The sequence below is a fragment of the Caretta caretta genome, chromosome 2 (genome assembly GCF_965140235.1).
Source record: "Caretta caretta isolate rCarCar2 chromosome 2, rCarCar1.hap1, whole genome shotgun sequence".
In the NCBI taxonomy this organism is placed as follows: Eukaryota; Metazoa; Chordata; order Testudines; family Cheloniidae; genus Caretta; species Caretta caretta.
In genome coordinates, this window is record NC_134207.1 from 174,081,286 (window position 1) to 174,090,112 (window position 8,827).

Sequence of the window (8,827 nt, forward strand, 5' to 3'; positions counted from 1 at the left end):
TCCATGGATCACTCTGTAGCAAATGCAACAGGATCAGTGGCAGGGAGTCTAAATGACAGAGAAAGAAAAGGAAAACAGAGGTGCTTGCGATAACATATGGGAAGAAAAATGCTGTAGGCCTGACCCAGCTTCTGTTGAAAGTCAATGGGAATTTGGCCAGTGACTTCAGTTAGGATCAGGGACTTGAATGTTCTGTGAGGCTTATATTTTAGCAAACCTTAGAACTGGGGAAGGATAGGAGAAAACATCCATTACATTGGAAAGGTATAAAATAGAGATATATGTGGGGAAATTAACTGTTATCACTGCAACTTCTCCCTCTTTGCATTTACGTAGGATGACCAGATGTCCCGATTTTATAGGGACAGTCCTGATTTTTGGGTCATTTTCTCCTATTACCTCCAACCCCCGTCCCAATTTTTCACACTTGCTGTCTGGTCACCCTATATTTATGTGACACCTATAATCTGAGGATCTCAAAGACTTTTACAAGTCTGATTAAATTATCATATATAAACAAATCTTACCATGAATTTACAGTCAGCTGATTGCCAACTCACGTGTAAGGAAAGGGCAATGAAATTAAGTGCTCCTGTTTCTCCACTTTCAAAATCAAGCATTTGACTAATTTAAATATTAAGGCTGAATTCCCAAAGTTTCTATTGCCAAATAATCCAATCCTTTTTACACGTATAAATGAGATCAAACCATGCCTGAATAAAAGATTTAGGGCTTGATCTAAAATCAGTGGAAAGACCCTAATGGGCTTTGGATCACATTAATAAAGAGCTCACATTTCCTCACATCCTATCCTACCCTGAATCTAATATAATTTCTCTTATGTTGCATATTATAATGAAGAGACTCATCTCAATTTTTTCAGTACTTTAACTTGTTTTCAGTCATTATTCATGTTATTTAATTCCCAGTAGTATTAACTCCTGGTTTCACTTTGGTACAATTTAATACACCAAGGCTGAAAAAGATGTAAGTGTGGTCCTATCATCTGCTTTATAACACTGAGTATTTTTCAACCGTCATTTTCAGGTTAAGCACCGGCCAAGCTGTGCTCTCAATCACACCTGTGTCGCTGTGAGATAATTCTATGAAAGGATTTACACCAGTGTAACTGAGAAAAAATTGGCTCTATATGTTTAAGAAAAACCATGATGTCCTTATCGGTGTTAACAACACCTGAGATCATTAACAAAGTGAAAGAGCTCTCAAAAACTCATTTTAATTTTTATTGATGCTGGTTATTTACATTTTGTATTTTGCTCAGGTTGGGCAATGACAATGGATAAGTCAATTTTACTTTCCGTTTCAGTGACCTTTAGATTCAGCCCATCATACATGAGCAGAAGGCAAGGAATGTTTAAATTCAAATACTTTTAGAATTTTTAAAAATGGGGTATATGAAAACATTTCTGTTGTCTTAAGGTTAATCCTAGTTTTAAAAAATATTACATTTTAGCTGAGCTCAACCTGGCAGTATCCTTTTAAGGTGTCAGGAAGAAATCTTGTTTATATTGTCTGGCATATTTTCAATGCATCTTAACATTTAACACTCATTACCACTTCATGTCCATTGGTTTATAGCTCCTCTTTGAAACTTATCGTTGAGTTCTGTTTGCTAATTACAAGGCTTCCTATACCTGCTCCACTAAGGGTCAGACTGTGATTTCCCCTGCCGCCCATCCACCCTATGCAAGGACCAGGCACAAGAGTGGTTCCTGTGTTCTCCCAGGGCTTGATTCATCCCCAAACAAGCCAGGATGAAGTGCAGATGAGCCATGGCTATATTCTTGATCTCCTGAGGAGATGATTAAGTAAGCAGGATATTTAAAGTCTGACTACAAGTCCTCTCTAGGACGAGGTGGTGTCATTTTCATCCAAAGCAATGGTACAGTGTGCATATTCCCCTGTGCTCTGGAAACACAGTCCCTTGCAGAGCTCTCCCCCGATGGTGGTGTGACTCTGTCCATATTTGGGTCATTGTCTAGGTTAAACAGTCTGGCCTGAAAGGTGATTGTGACGCATGACCAGAAAGGGTTAAGCATCCTGCAGAATAAATGACTTAAATTCAACCCTTAAAGACATATGGGGAGATAATTTTTGTGTTTTTATATATGAGTAGTGGTCAACAATGTAATCAACAGTCCCTTTCTATGCTGTATTCTGTTAATTTGAGATCAAAAGAACATCCGAGCATTTAAATGAATTGTAAACACGGAATATCTCTGTATTCATCTCTTTGACATGTATAGCAAATCATCTGTGAATGGTGGAGAAACAGGCAATTGCCTTATGTTAATTCATATAGCTAAGTACCAGTGATGGACCTACTTCAAAGTCTCCATAATTACCTATTGTAAGCCAAAGTACTCGGACTTGTCAAAGAAAGCTTGAAATTTTATAAAAGATCATTGGGTCCCAATCCTTTTTATCTCAGATCTGTCTGAGGTTTCATGCAGGGGAAGCCTAAGCCACAAGGACTAAGATCCCAATTCTGACTGGACCACCCTGAAATATAAACACTAGACTATAACCTATGGACTATTTCTGAAAGAACTTTTTGCAAAGCTCACCATCTCTGCTATGAATCTGAAGATTACTCATGTCTGTATGTATATTAATCTTTTAACCATACTCTCTCTCTCTTTTCTTTTTAAAGAAAATTTTAGTTTAATTAATAAGAATTGGCTGTATGCGTGTATTTGGGTAAGATCTGGAATATTCATTAACCTGGGAGGTAATGTGTCCGATCCTTTGGGAATGATAGAACCTTTTCTTTTATATGATGAAATAAGATTTTCCTTAATCCTCATCATATCTGACTTGGGTAACTAGGTGGAGACCTGAGCCTGACTTACTTTAAGGGAACTGTGTCGTGGACTTCTGAGTGACCAGTAAGGTATAACAGAAGCTGTTTTGTGCTGGCTGGATAAATCTAAGTATTAGAATATCTACCAGCTTTGGGGATTGTCTGCCCTCTTTGTTGCAGTTCACCCTGAGTGACCACAGCTGGCTCCCCTGGGATTCCGGTCACAACGATATTCATCCCTGAGCAGGCAGGGTTGGCAGGTGTGCAGTTTTTGACTGGAAAGTCCAATTGAAAGGGGCCCTGTGCAGTGTCTGGTCAGTACTGCTGACTGGACACAAAAACTCCGGTTTCCGCAGGAACGGGCCTCTGCTGCTGGGAGGGTGGGAAGAGCAGCTGCTGCTGGAGGAGTTCAGCTGATGGACTGGAGAGCTTAGGAACTGGCTCCCAGCTCTGTCAGAGAGGAGGTATAGATACCACCTTCTCAGACTCCTGGGACTCCAGCTCCGGGGACCAACACCCCCTGCCCCATACCCTGATTGCCCCTGGCCCCTTGCTCTGGGGACTGCTCCCCACTCCCTGCCACCATTCCCCAATTGCCCTGGCCCCTCACTCCAGGGACCGACCTGCCCCGCCATGCCCCAATTTCCCCTTACTTTGAGAACCGACACACACCCTTGCCATGTCCCAGTTGGGCAGGCAGGCTCTGCATCAGCTCCTCCTAGCCCGGCTCTGCAGGTGAGTCCTGGGGAAGGGGGAAGTGAGCAACGGGATGGAGGTAAGGTGGGATTGTAATGTTTGGTTTTGAATAATTGGAAAGTTGGCAACCCAGCATAGCCCTATGCACACTTAAAAGCCACTAAAATTGTCAATGTAAGGCTTAATTGGGGCTTAAGCAATGCATAGGCCATATGTTGGCTCTCTGCAGAGAGGACAATTTCACCTGTAGAGAGCATTTTGCAGGGATAGTTGAAGCGACCTTTCTCTTATCACCTATTAATACTTTCAAACAAAAGTTTTACTGTGCTCCATTTGGGAATTATGCAGATTAAGTGAGAATTGCCTGTGCCACAGTATATTTCTTCAGCAAACACGCCGTTACTGATAAGCAGTAAAGGTAAATGATATGACATGGAAACAAGAAAGCATTATAACCTGTATTGTATTATTACCTATCTGGAAGATTTATTTGGCCAATATACCAATGCTCAGGGGGCTTGAAATAGTGTAACAGGTTTCACACATAATTGTAGCATAGTGTGTATGCTTCATTAGCATTGGAGATGTTTCATTTTACTAAAGGTAAAGGAAAACTACAATAACTAAGGGAAAACTAAACTAATTATTTAAAGTGACAAATCTGGTTTTGAAGTAGGCCCATATTACCCTTGGGCTTTTTTCAGGTGTGAATGACTTTCAGCGTTGTCTATAATTGGTGATTAATGAACCTCAATAAATGTTTCGGAAGTTCCATTCAGATATGTTTATCTGGCCTTCTTGGCTCTGCCAAAATAGCTCTCTCATGAGATTTGCAGTGATTCCTGCTCTGTTCATGTTGGAAATGCTAGGATAACGTTTTTTTCTCATGGTATTGTGGTGCCTCCACTTCTGCTCAGAACATGTGAAAGTGAAAAATAAGTCAGAAAAAAATGAATCAAGCTTCTTCAAACCTCAGAAAAAGTTTTCTTCTGATTCCATTCCCATGGAAGTCAATCTAGGATTTGGTTTAAATTTGGGGATTAAGGTTCAAGTCCAGTTCTTAGTTTATTTATTTTTATTGAACCCATTCACCCATCCATTTAAGACACCCTCTTCCCTCCCTCCCCACCCCGTGTATACTGCCACATGTATGATCAATGGAGCTGCTTGAGCTAATGCCCCATTGATATAAGAGAGAGGGCACAGCTGGCATTCTCTATTAGGGCTCTGGATCTTTGGAATGCCCTATGTCCATGACATCCTGAGTTTTAATCTTCAAAACCCACCTTTTCTCTCTTGCTTGTGAAGAGGGAGGTGTCAGAGGAGGCTCATTAGTGGTGATATGGGACTCTGGTGGGGGACTGTGTATGCAGGTTGATTAGATCTCGGGGTGTTTACATTATTGCTAGGTTATTTGATTTCATCGTGGTAAAATTCAGGGTGAAATTTTCAAGATTACATCAGTACTCAGTAGGTTCCTAAATCCCATTTTCAAACAAAACTTAGGCAATTAGGAGCTAATTAGTGGTAAAGATAATGGCTAAGGCATTTACAGTGCAAGAAGAGCATGAAAGCGCCCTCAATTCTGGGTCAACTACATGTTGCACTAGTCCCCCGTGTCAGTTAGAGTGTCCTGAAGGTTGGTGCAATTTGCACCTGCAGCTAATTACCCAAAAAGCCTCTTATATGGCAGCTAGAATCACTAAGGCTTAGGGAAGTCCCACCCATCCTCCCTTTCCGCCACTTACACCCTGTATTCCAGCAGCTGCAAGAAGGAGGGCTTGAGCCAGGGTTAGGTTAGTAGCCTTTGACTTAGAAGACCAAGATTCAATTCCCTTCTCACCCCGAATCTCTGTGTGATCTTGGGCCAGTCACTTAGTTTATGTCTACACCGCAATTAGACACCTCCAGCTGGCCAGTGCCAGCTGACTCAGGCTAAGCCTAGACAGCTACACTGCAATTAAACAGCTCCACAGCACAAGCCCAAGTTGGGTTTTTAATTGCAGTGTAAACACACCCTTAGTTGTTCTGGCACATATCTTCACTGGGAGTTAGGTACCTAAATACCTTACAAAATCTAGGCCTTGAGGCCTCAGTTCCCCATCTGTAAACTGGAAATAATAGCACTCTGTGACACACCTGTGATGGGATCCATACATTTAGCATAACTAGTTAATACAGTTAGCAGAGCCCCAAACTACTAGATTGGGAGAAAGGGGGAAAACTGCCTCCCTCAACACTTCTGCTGGTGCAGGTATCATGTACTGAGATTCCTTTCCCATGGTCACTGTACCAGAATGGAAGAGTTATTTGGCCCATAAAATCTGAGCCCTAAAAAGAGAAGGACCTCACGCAATTTCTTGTGTTGTGTTTTGCTTAAGGCTGCCTAGACTAAGGCACTAGTCCTGCAATAGTTGTACATGAGCAGACCGCTGTGCTTGTGCAGAGACTTGTTGACTTCACTGAGGTGCCAGGCAGACACCTGGATCACCTGTGTGGCACTCCTTGCAGGACTGGGGCCCAACACACTACATTACAAATGCCTGTGGCAGGAAGTAGGGTGTTTAAACAAAAGTGATCCTTTTCCATTTTTATGTGTTTATTTAATCATTTGCCCATCAGACTGTCATATGGTAGAAATCCAATTTACAAATAGTTTTAGTAGTGTTTTCCAGTCCGAATTGTCATGCTCTTGGAGAATGCAGAAGTCAAGGACTGGAGCCCACTAATAGACTTCTTGTCTTTGCCTAGACTAGCGTTGTACTATCACTTGTGGTAGCAATGGTGAGAGACTAGTGTAGATTGGATTCAAGCATTTTGTGACCACCGTGCCATCCAGCCCCATGTCCAACTGGACTAGACAATACAGCAGTGAAAAAGCCAGTGACCAGTTTGTACCGACTCTCCCACTTTTGCTACCACTTATAGAGCTGTAGTGCAACGTTGAGATGATTTAAGAAAACTACCCGTGTAGAAAAGGCGCTTTTGGTTGAAGCTGTAATTTTACATTACACTTGCAGTCTCATTCAGGCAGCTCCTGGGTGGGTTAAGAAGAGGTTCAGATAATCTCAAGCATCACTGGTTTAAATTGCCTTAAATTATCCCAGACTATATTTTCTTACATTACCAAGAATGATGATGTGTGTCAAGTGTACTCAGAGTCTTAGTTTTTTACTAGTCTCCTCTAGATAAATTCACTTGAGGTGCATGAATGCCTGTGTAGCTTGAATAACATGCTCTGTCTGTATTATTGTTTTAAACTTTACCAACTTATTTTAATGTTCAGAAAACTGCCTTTTTCTTAAAATCTGAAATCAAAATGTCTCTGTTGAACCAATGTCAGTTCTCTTGGTAAAATTAAGGTATACGTTAGAATTTTAGTAATCATCAGAACAATGTAAAGGCAGCCCTGAACCAGCACTTTGAAAACTGGTTAGGGTTCACCATCAAAATGAAAGAAAAAAACTATTCCAATAATTAATCTTATCCATATTCTGCATTATGGATATAACAGTCTCTCATAAAGTCCCTGATCCTCCAGACTTGTGCATGTTCTTAACCTTAAGCATGTGAGTACACTTTAAGTGAGGCCCGTGCATAAGTGTTCTCATGATTGAAGCCAAATGCATGTGAATATTTGGCTGTTGAAGGATGCAGGTGAGCTTTTAGCTCAATGATAGATGCTCATCCTTTCTCTGTATCATACAGAGTGGCAGACTCTAAGGCCCTGATCTACAAAGCTACCTAGGTGCCTAAATCTGGGGATTAGGGCCTAAATCCCAGTTTTAGGATACACTGTGATCCACAGAACCCCTACCCAGCCCTATAGGTGCTAAACTCAGTGCCTAAGTTTTCAGGATAAAAGTTCCCTCTGTGCCCAAATTTCTGCCTCTGGGATACTCCCTGCTGCCTCACTCTAAGTGTCCGGACACCTATCTCCTGCGTAAGCCCCATAGTGATCCACAAACCAGGGGAAGATAGGCATTTGGCCACCAATCTCATGTGAGGGACCCAATCCAATAGGCATACTCAGAGGCCGCCTATCAGATCAGGTCCCATTCAAAATGTGGCTGCCGGAGGAGGTGGTGGTGATGCTGCCCACACTGTAACTTTTAGCCTCATGATTAAAGCACTCACTTAGGATGGGGGAGACTCAGATTCAATTCTCCCCTCTCTGCCAGATGGGGAGAAAGGATTTGTACACATCTCCCATCTCTCAGAGGAGTGCTCCAACAATTGAGCTATGGGATAGTCTGGTGTGGGGCTCCTTCATTGTCTCCTGTTGATGCTGTTCCACTGTGGATTACATAATGAAAGAGTGATTGGAGCAGTGGGACTTGACTGTGGATCTCCCACCTCCAAGATGGGTGCCCTACCCATTGGATTTCAGTCATTCTCTGTCTGGCCAAGTGACTGTTCCAGTGTGGATAAAAACTTAACTAGTCCCTCAACCATTGGTAAATCATGGGTGATGTATTGTCTCCCAGGGAAGCTGGCCCACAAAGAAGAACGGGGACATGAGGTACCAGAATTACAACTCCCATGAGACACCAGCAGTAGCATTTCCAAATAAAAATATTTAAGTTTTTAGGCATTTGTTCAGTTTCCCACAAAAAAAATTAATTTAGTCAAAATCTCAATTTTCCACTGAAAAACTGTTTCAACATAACATTTTCAACCAGCCCTACTTGCAGGGTCACACCCTGGGTGAAAGAGACCTTGGTGTAGAGTGCCAGTACAAAGCTTATGTGTTGCTTAAGTGAGATTTAAGTGGCACATTGGCTCTGTGCTGGCCCTTTGCATGGGGACGAATGAACAGGAATAAGATACTCTGTGAGCATTAGAATAACAACTGTCAGGGTTATTACCACTTGTGAGGTTTTCACTTTAAAGTGCTGTTTTACCTGGCTTGTAGGTAGCCTGGGAAGACTTAATAAGGCTATGCGCAGTCTCCCGAAACCGTGTGCACTAAATTGATCCTGATGAGCTGTAGTTGCAGCCCTAGTTTTACAGGCATTGTATGACCACTGGTCTTTAAATGCATACTTAGAAGGACAGAAAAAGTTTTTCACTTTCTCTGATGCTTCATAGTCCAGTGACCTTTATAAATGACAGCAAATCTCTGCTGAATGACAGATGAAGGAAAAGAGGAAAACATTAAGATATTTTGTCCTACTTCTTTGGTGGCATGTTGAAAACAATCACAGGCCCTATTTGTCATGCTCCAGCTTCGTCTCCTTTCCCCAGTAGCGTCTGACAGGCTGAATGAAGAAAGTGTAAGTGAAGATGAATCGGCAAAGGTATCGC